The sequence below is a fragment of the Panthera uncia genome (assembly GCF_023721935.1).
Source record: "Panthera uncia isolate 11264 chromosome C1 unlocalized genomic scaffold, Puncia_PCG_1.0 HiC_scaffold_4, whole genome shotgun sequence".
Lineage (NCBI taxonomy): Eukaryota > Metazoa > Chordata > Mammalia > Carnivora > Felidae > Panthera > Panthera uncia.
In genome coordinates, this window is record NW_026057585.1 from 21,912,342 (window position 1) to 21,923,286 (window position 10,945).

Genomic DNA, 10,945 nt, shown 5'->3' on the forward strand with positions numbered 1-10,945 from the left:
CAGCCCATGTCCTGTTATGAGATGAAAGGGGTTTGGCAGAGTTGAAAGAAAATTTGCAAATATGTCACAGAGCTCAGCTTTTCCTCTTACATATGACTGGTTGGCACTAAATTATTGGGTCCTTTGTCCCATCATTCACCTTCATCACCACCATCCAGGCCTCAAAGCTGCTTTCCTTTCTGCAAAAGTGTCTTGATATCCCTTTCCAAGAATTTCTCACAACAGGGAGTTGAAATCAGAGAACTAGAGTCTGGCCATTCCAGGTTATACAACTTCCTCTTGCTCCCAAAAGAAAGGAATGAAAGGTTACTGATAAATGAATGAATTCATTAGGAATACCTGTAAGAATGGATAGAAAACAATCTTCCTGTCCTCACTTCCAATTAAAATTGGAACAAGACAAAGATTTGCATGGCCCCTATGAGGATGACATATAAATTTGTGAAGTATTCCATATTTTGGGGAGGTACAGGCTTTCAGTTATGGAATTAATAAGTCATGGGAATAAAAGTACAGCACAAGAAGTATAGTTATTGGTATCATAATAGTGATTACCTAGGAGAGAGGAGTTAAGATGGTGGAATAGTATGAGGACCTTAAGCTTGTTTCGTCCCTGAAACTCAGAGCAGTGCAAGCCATTTTGAACACCTAGGAAATTGATCTGAGGATTAATGCAACACTCTGCATAATTGGAGCCAGAGAACTTGGCAGGTACGTAGTGCAGACAGGTGAATTGGGGGAGAGAAAAGCTGTGCAGCCATGGAGGGTAGGGAGCCATTTTCTCAGAGAGAGGACAGAGAGAGAAAGAGAAAGGGGGGAGTGCAGCATATCAGAGAGTGCACAAGAAAAGCAGCTGGAGAGAAAGAGAGAGTGAGAGTGAAAACACTCGCAGGGGACTGGACAAAAAAATCTGTTCCCCAAAACCAATGATGGGGAGAAAGAAGAGGGTTTCAGTGCTACCAGGATTCTATAAACAGTGGCGCAGAGTCTGAAGTTTCAGAACTCAGCATCTGGTGGTGCTCTGGTGAAGAAGCAAGGCAAATCCCCAGCAGCAGGCAGCATGGTCTGAGGGGTGTGTGTGCCACACAGGGACAAGTGGTTCTCCTGACTGGGGTACATTTGGTAAAGGCCTTAAGGCCTCTCCATGGGCAAAAGTCCTGGCGGACCACAGAGAGCAGCCATGTTTACTGATACTGGAACAAAGACACCAGAGGGCAGCAAAACTCGGCGTCGGCTGTGTGTTGTGATTTGCCATATACTCTGGGCCTCTGCTGCTGCACGACTACATGCACGTTTTCTGGGACAAGCCAGCACCTGGCCATTGCTTGGCAAGACCCTCCCCCAGAGAGTCAGTGTGGGTCCAAGCTGCAGGGGTCTCTGAAGTGTGAGGTTTTGAAACATTGCCCCATCTGAGATAAAATTCTGGAGGGAGGTGCCACCTGGCAAGCAGACAGCTTGGACATGGACAAGGCAGAGGCAGGAAACAGACAGAGGCCTAGACAAAGGAGGGGTGCTTGATTGTGGGTCGGTAAGAGTAACTTTTATTACTTAAAAAGTTTTAAATTTTTTAAACTTTTTTTTCCTTTCTCTTTTTTCTCTTTTCTATCAGGTTTCTCTCAACAAGCAGACTGACATATACCAAGGATCTAGCTTCCTTTCTTTGATTTGTTTTGCTTTTAATTTTTAACTTTTATTTTTACCAACAAATGAGTCCAGGGTTGGATGGCTTCCCATGGGAATTCTACCAAATTCTAAAGAGTTAATACTTACTCTTTTGAAGCTGTTCAAGAAAACAGAAGTGGAAGAAAAACTTACAAACTCATTCTATGAGGCCAGAATTATCTTGATTCCAAAACCAGATAAAGACCCCACTAAAAAGGAGAACTACAGATCAATTTCCCTGATGAACATGGATGCAAAAATTCTCAACAAGATACTAACAAACTGGATCTAACAATACATTAAGTAATTATCCACCATGATTGAGTGGGATTTATTTCTGGGATGCAGGCCTGGTTCAATATCTGCAAATCAATCAATGTGATACATCACATTTAATAAAGGAAGGATAAGAACCACATGATCCTTTCAATAGATGCAGAGAAAGCATTTGGCAAAATACAGCATTCTTTCTTCATAAAAACCCTCAAGAAAGTAGGGATAGAAGGATCATACATCAATATCATAAAAGCCATATATGAAAGACCCACTGATAATATGATCCTCAATGGGGAAGAACTAGAAGCTTTCCCTAAGGTCAGGAACATGACAAGATGTCCATTCTCACCACTGTTATTCAACATAGTGTTGGAAGTCCTAGCCTTAGCAATCAGACAACACAAAGAAATAAAAGGCATCCAAATCAGCAAGGAGGAAGTCATACTTTCACTCTTCACAGATGACATGATACTCTATGTGGAAAACCCAAAAGACTCCACCAAAAATTTGCTAAAACTGATACATGAATTCAGAAAAATCACAGGATATAAAATCAACGTACAGAAATTGGTTGCATTTCTATCCACCAATAATAAAGCAGCAGAAGGAGAAATCAAGGATCGATCCCATTTACAATTGCGCCAAAAACCATAAAATACCTAGGAGTAAACCTAACCAAAGAGGTAAAAGATCTGTACGCTGAAAACTGTAGAAAGCTTATGAAAAAAATTGAAGAAGACACAAAGAAATGGAAAAAGATTCCATGCTCCTGGATAGGAAGAACACATATTGTTAAAATGTCAATACTACCCAAAGCAGTCTACATATTCAATGAAATCCCTATCAAAATAACACAAGCATCCTTCACAGAGCTAGAACAAACAATTCTAAATTGTGTATGGAAACAGAAAAAAACCTGAATAGCTAAAGCAATCCTGAAAAAGAAAACCAAAGTCGGAAGCATCACAATTCCAGACTTCAAGCTGTGTTACAAAGCTGTAGTGATTAAGAGAGTATGGTGCTGGCACATAAACAAACACACACCTCAATGGAACAGAGTAGAGGACCCAGAAAGGGACCTACAAACTTATGGCCAACTACTCTTTGACAAAGCAGGAAAGATTATCCAATGGAAAAAAAAAAAACAGTCTCTTTAGCAAATGGTGTTGGGAAAATTGGACAGTGACTTGCAAAAGAATGAACCCAAACCACTTTCTTATTCCATACACAAAAATAAACTCAAAATGGATGAAAGATCTAAGTGTAAGAAAGGAAATCATCAAAATTCTAGAGGAGAAAACAGGCAACAACCTCTTTGACCTCGATCACAGCGATTTCTTACTAGACATTTCTCTAGAGGCAAGGGAAAGTAAAGCAAAAATGAACCATTGGGACTTCATTGAGATAAAAACTTCTCACAACAAAGGAAATAATCAACAAAACTAAAAGGCAACCAACAGAATGGGAGAACATATTTGCAAATGACATATTGGATAAAGGGTTAGTATCCAAAATATATAAAAAAATGTATAAAACTCAACACCCAAAAAACAAATAATCCAGTGAAGAAATGGGTAAAAGACATGAACAGACACTTTGCTAACAGACACATGAAAAGATGCTCAACAACACTCATCACCACGGATATACAAATAAAAAACACAACAAGATACCACCTCACACCTGTCAGAATAGCTAAAATAAACAACTCAGGAAACAACAAATGTTGGCAAGTTTGCAGTAAAAGGGAAACCCTTTTGCACTGCTGGTAGGAATGCAAACTGGTGCAGCCACTTTGGAGAACAGTATGGAAGTTCCTCAAAAAGTTAAAAATAGAGCTACCCTATGACCCAGCAATTGCACTACTAGGTATTTATCCAAAGAATACAAAATTGCTGATTCGAAGGGGCATATGCACCCCAATGTTTATAGTAGCACTATCAACAATAGCCAAATTATGGAAAGCCCAAATGTCCACTGACTGATGAATGGATAAAGAAGATGTGGTATATGGCATATATATATATGGCATACACACACACACACACACACACACACACACACACACACACACAATGGAATATTACTCGGTGATCACAAAGAATGAAATCTTGACATTTGCAACAATGTGGATGTGACTAGAATGTAAATCTAGAAAGAAATTTCATTTTACTCATATGTGTAATTTAAGAAACAAAACAGATGAACATAGGGGAAGGGAAGCAAAACAATATAAAAACAGAGAGGGAGGCAGACCATAAGAGATTCAAATGCAGAGATCAAACTGAGGGTTGGTGGAAGGGTGTTGGGTAGGGGGATGGGCTAAATGGGCAAGGGGCATTAAGAAGGGCACTTGTTGGGATGAACACTGGGTGTTATATGTAAGTGATGAATCACTAAATTCTACTCCTGAAACCATTATTACATTATATGTTAACTAACTTGGGTCAAAATAAAAAAAAATTTTTAAATGGTATTGTAATAGTGTTGTGTTGTAATAGCGTCTTATGGTGATGGTAGCTACATTTGTGGTGAGCATAGCATAACATATAGACAAGTTGAATCATTATATTGCACACCTGAAACTAATGTAACATTATGTGTCAACTATACTCAACTTAAAAAAAAAGTTTAAAAAAAGAATCTTCTTCTTAAGTCCTCTGAATTTAGAATCCTCAATAGCTCTATGTTCTTGCCTAAAAATGAACTAACACATAACCGAGAGCTCCATCACTGAGAAGTTGCTGAATCCAAAAGGACATATTTGTACTTAATTGCTCCCAAATCCTTACCACCTTACCCCAACTACACCATTGATAGGGATGCTGAGGATCCTGAGAAGATGGCAGTGTAGGAGGACGCTGGGCTCACCGTGCGTCCTGCTGATCACTTAGATTCCACCTATACCTGCCTAAATAACCCAGAAAACCACCAGAAGACTAGCAGAATGGAGTCTCCGGAGCCAAGCGCATATGAGAGGCCCATGGAAGAAGGTAGGAAGGGCGGAGAGGCGGTGAGCGCCCCACGGACTGGAGGGAGGGAGCTGGGGCGGAGGGGCAGCCTGCCGGCCAAGCAGAGGCCCCGAGTCTGGCTGGCAAAAGCGGAGGGGCCGGACGGAGTGTGTTCTGACAGCGAGTGGGACTTGACATCTGGAAGGTTATAAGCTAACAGCTCTGCTCAGAGAACAGGAGGGCTGGAGGACAACGGGAGGGAGAATTGTTGAGCTCCGGAGGACAGAGCGCAGCTTGGCAGGGAACAAAGGCACTCGCCAGCACCATCTTCCTCACCCATCCCCCAGCCAAAATCCCAAAGGGAACCAGTTCCTGCCAGAGAACTTGCTTGCACCACGCAAACACCCAACGCTGTGCTTCTGTGGATCCATCCCTCCGGCGGGTCTGACTCCCTCCCGGTGTAGCAGGGCCCCTCCTGAAGCAGATCTCGGAAGGAAAATCGAGCTGAGCCTGCCCCTCCCGCCCCTGTGCACCTTGCCTACCCACCCCAGCTAATACGCCAGATCCCCAGCACCACAAGCCTGGCAGTGTGCACGTAGCCCAGATGGGCCATGCCACCCCACAGTGAATCCCGCCCCTAGGAGAGGGGAAGAGAAGGCACACACCAGTCTGACTGTGGCCCCAGCGGTGGGCTGGGAAAGACATCAGGTCTGACTGCGGCCCCGCCCACCAACGCAACTTATTCAAGACAGCACAGGGGAAGTGCCTCGCAGTTCCCCACCACTCCAGGGACTATCCAAAATGAGGAAACGGAAGAATTCCCCTCAAAAAAACCTCCAGGAAATAACGACAGCTAACGAACTGATCAAAAAGAATTTAAACAATATAACAGAAAGTGAATTTAGAATAACAGTCATAAATTAATCACTGGGCTTGAAAACAGTATAAAGGACAGCAGAGAATCTACCACTACAGAGATCAAGGGACTCAGGAACAGCCAGGAGGAGCGAAAAAATGCTATCAATGAGCTGCAAAATAAGATGGAGACAACCACAGCTCAGACTGAAGAGGCAGAGGAGAGAATAGGTGAACTAGAAGATAAAATTATGGAAAAAGAAGCAGCTGAGAAAAAGAGAGATAAAAAAATCCAGGAGAATGAGGGGAAAATTAGATAACTAAGTGATGCATAAAGAGAAATAATCTACGCATAATTGGTACTCCAGAGGAGGAAGAGAGAGGGAAAGGTGCTGAAGGTGTACTTGAAGAAACAATAGCTGAGAACTTTCCTGATCTGGGGAAGGAAAAAGGCATTGAAATCCAAGAGGCACAGAGAACTCCCTTCAGACGTAACTTGAATCGATCTTCTGCATGACATATCATAGTGAAACTGGCAAAATACAAGGATAAAGAGAAAATTCTGAAAGCAGCTAGAGATAAACGTGCTCTAACATATAAAGGGAGACCTATAAGACTTGTGACCGATCCCTCTACTGAAACTTGGCAGGCCAGAAAGGAATGGCAGGAGATCTTCCATGTGATGAACAGAAAAAATATGCAGCCGAGAATCCTTTATCCAGCAAGTCTGTCATTTAGAATAGAAGGAGAGATAAAGGTCTTCCCAAACAAACAAAAACTGAAGGAATTCGTCACCATGAAACCAGCCCTACAAGAGATCCTAAGGGGGATCCTGTGAGACAAAGTACCAGAGACATCGCTACAAGCATGAAACCCACAGACATCACAATGACTCTAAACCCATATCTTTCTATAATAACACTGAATGTAAATGGACTAAATGTGCCAACCAGAAGACATAGGGTATCAGAATGGATAAAAAAACAAGACCCATCTATTTGCTGTCTACAAGAGACTCATTTTAGACCTGAGGACACCTTCAGATTGAAAGTGAGGGGATGGAGAACTATTTATCATGCCACTGGAAGTCAAAAGAAAGCTGGAGTAGCCATACTTATATCAGACAAATTAGACTTTAAATTAAAGTCTGTAACAGAGATGAAGAAGGGCATTATATAATAATCACAGGGTCTATCCATCAGGAAGAGCTAACAATTATAAATGTCTATGCGCCGAATACCGGAGCCCCCAAATATATAAAACAATTACTCACAAACATAAACAACCTTATTGATAAGAATGTGGTAATTGCAGGGGACTTTAACACTCCATTGATAGGGATGCTGGTTAGGTGAAACTATTAAGAGAGATTATGTGAATATAATAACATTGATCTCAACTTCTATATGAAATATTAAGCTCTGAAAAATATTTTCTGGTCAGGCTAGAAATAGCTGGATCTCAACTCTTCATGTCAAAACAAAAACAAAACAAAAATATTTCATTCATTTATTTTCTTTTCATCGGTGGCAGTTTTTTTTTTTTTAAATGAATGAAAATTCTTTGATACTGCTCCCATAGAGGAGTCTGCTCTATGTCCCCTCTCCTTGAATCTGGGTAAATTTGTGGCTCAGTTATAACTAACAGAATGTAGAAATGATTCTGCAAGACATCCAAGGCTGGATCAGAAAAGATAACATAGCTTCTGTCTTGTTTACTGGTATACCTGTGCTTAGGGTTTGGAACTGCTATATAAGAAGTCCTATTTCTCCCAGACCATTATGCTAGAGAGGCCACGTGTAGTCACTTTAGTCAACAGCCCAATGAGGCCTCAGCAATTCACACTCACTTGAGTGAGCCATATTAGACACTAGACATTGCTCAGTTGGTCTTTCAGATGACTGTAGTCCCAGCAACATCTGACTGCAATCACATGAGACTCACCAAGCAAGAATTGCCTGATGAGTCCTTCTCAAATTCCTGACCCACAGAAAAATTATGAGCAAAAAGAAAATAGTTATTTTGATATGGGAAGTTTTGGGGTGCCTTGTTATGTAACACTTGTAAACGGAAGATGTCTTTTCCTGAAAAGATTTACGGCAATTTACAAAGGTAGAACAATAGGGTGGCATATATTAAAATTTACTTTCATCATACCACGCTTTTCTTTTTTGAATTTAATATTCATATAATTTTTAGAAATGCAAATGAAAATATTTTGCTTATTACTGGATATAAATAAAGTAATATGTAATATATAATATGTAACTTCCCAAGATGTATTTATTGTCTAATTTATTTGCATATTTATTGGATGACAAATATAAGGGTATATTCATTTAAATTAAACTATGATCTCCATATGAATCTTTTATTTTAACTGGGATAAAATTTACATACAGTGATTTTATGTGGAAAATTTGATGAGCTATGACAAGTGGGACATACCTCATAATTACAGACCAATAATGATACAGAATATTTCAACCACTCCAGAAAGTTACCTGTGCCCTTTTTGGGTCAAACCCTACCAACCACAGTTAACCACTGTTTTGTCTATTATTATACAGATTAATTTTGTCTGTTCTAGAGCTTCTATAAGTAGACTCATACTGTCCATATTATTATAGCTCATTAATATGTGTTCTCAATAGAGGTATCATCTCCAAAGGGTGAAAATTGGTTCTTGGTAATGGATGAAAAAAATCTTGGATATTACAACGGTGAATGACACCCTAAATTTCAACCTAATCTGAAAAAGTTTTATTACTTAAGATGTAATTTATCTTATTATGGAGAATTTTAATTTAACTTTCTTCTGGAAGAGGGGAATAATAATTTTTTAAAATGTCAAAAAACACTGATCTATAGTAAACTTTGAAGTCATATAGGATGAGTCTTCCAAATCTGTTCTTTTGCAGGATTTTTTTGGCTATGCTAAGTCATTCATTTTCATATAAAATTTAGAATCTCATCGAATTCTATGCAAAATAATTTTGAGATGTTGTTTGGTATTACAGTGACTCTGTGGATCAATTGGGAGAATTGACATCTAAACAATATTGAGTCTTCTATTCCATGAACACAATCTTTCCATCTAATTCTTCTTTAATGTCTCACAGCAAAGTTTTATAGTTTCCAACATATAAGACTTGCATTTCTTTTGTTAAAGTTATCCCTATGTATTCTATGTTGTTACACACTATTGGAAATGGTGTTTTTATATCTCATTTTATCATTGATTACTGCTAGTATACAGTAATAAAATGTATTTTCATAAATTGGCCACACTTATTGGTGTGTGTGTGTGTGTGTGTGTGTGTTTGTGTGAGAAATGCAGTTTAGGATTATTTATATAACCAATTGTATTGCCTGTGAATAAAGATAGCATATCATTCCTTATTTGTTTCCAATCTTTATAGTTGTATTTCCTTTTGGTGTCATATTGCACTGGCTAGGAACCTCCAGTATAATGTTGAATAAAAGTGCACTGTTCCCAACTATAGGGGGAAAGCATTTTATAGTTTTTCATTAAATATAATGTTAATTATAGAGTTTTCATAGATGTTCTTTATCAGGTTAAGAAAATTTCCTTCTATTCCTGGCTTGCTGAGAATTTTTTAAAAATCATGAATATGTATTAAATTCTTCAAAATTATTTTCCTGCATCCATTAAAATGATCATAAGATTTTTCTCATTTATTCTGTTAATATGAAGAATTACACTGATTGGCTTTTGAACGTAATCTAACCCTGTATTCCTGGAATAAGCGCCACTTTTTCTTGATATATCCACCTCTTGTAAACTTTGATGAATTTAATTTTCTAATTAAGAAGTTTTACATATATTTCTATGGGGAATATTAAAATAGTTAATTCATAAATTATTTAGAAATTAGTGCTTCAATTTTTAAGTATTTAGGGGCTTTCTATATTCTTACCATTATTGATTTTAATTCCATTGAAGTTAGAAAACACATCTGGTAGGATTTAAATCCTTTGAACTTTATTCAGACTTATTTTATAGTCCAGCAAACCATCTATCTTGGTACCTATTCCACTTACATTAGACAAACTGTATTCTGCAATTTTCTGTAATGTTCTAAAGATATTAATCAGGTTAAGTTGCTAAAGTCCTCTATGTCCCTAAAGATTTTTTTTTTTTGGTCTACTTGCTCTATCAGTTAGAGCTCTTCTGTTGTTAGAAGAATGTTAAGTCTCTATCTGTAATTGTGGATTTGTCTTTCAATTTGATCAACTTTGTTCATGTATGTTGAGGTTTTACTATTAGGTGCTCTGAAATCCCAGTCCCTCAGACCCCAAATCTGGAGTCACTTGGGCTAATATCATTATGTCATACCACACATCTGTCAACCTAAAAAAGGAGGTAAACTTAGGCAAGCTCAAAAAGATGAACTTATTCGGGAATAGCAGAGGAACTGAAATTTGGGACATGCAAACTGTAGCAAGGTATACATAAGTCTGCTAAAGTTTTGGGCTAGGCTGTTTTTATGGGCAGGGAATGTAAAGAGGGGAAAATTCAGTAGAGTCTGTTATAATAAAAACAAACGGAAACCAGCTTTAAAAATTTCCCAAGCAGACAAAACTAGTACAGTCATACAAGCAAAAGTTCAGTTCAGCTTGTTTTGGGAGACCAAACCGACCTGGGTTGTTTCTTCCTCTTGCCTCTGTAAACCATAACCCAAACTTTCTAAGGTTTACCTGAGGCATTTCCTTATCATTTAAGAAAATTCCAAATATTACCAGTTTTCTGTAAATCAGGCATATACAGGACATCTGTTTCTCAGTTCTTAAGCTGTTTTTCTGAGGGCACATGTGCTAAGATTTTTTCATCCACTGGTTCCATGTTAGATTGAGATTCTTTATACATCCAAGTATTGTCAATTCTGTTGTTCTGGCTTCAAAATATATCCAGAATCCAACTGTTTCTCATCCCCTTCACTGTTATCACGGTGGTCTAAATCATGGTATCCCTAATCGTTGCAAAACCTCTTATCGGGCCCTCAGTTTCTATCCACCCTATCATTTTTTCCTATACTCAATGGTGTTTTTAAAAATAAAATCAGACCTTGTTACTTCCCTGCTCAAATTATTCCATTGGTTTTCCATCTGTCTTATATAAAATCCAAATTTCTTACAATGACCCATAAAGTCCTATATGATCTGTTCCCTATTCCTAC

General features: G+C 38.6%; 1 pseudogene; it reads left to right on the top strand.

Moving 5' to 3' along the window:
- The first annotated feature begins 368 nt into the window (after positions 1–368).
- On the top strand, positions 369–461 carry LOC125913811 (uncharacterized; annotated as a pseudogene).
- Positions 462–10,945: the final 10,484 nt, after the last annotated feature.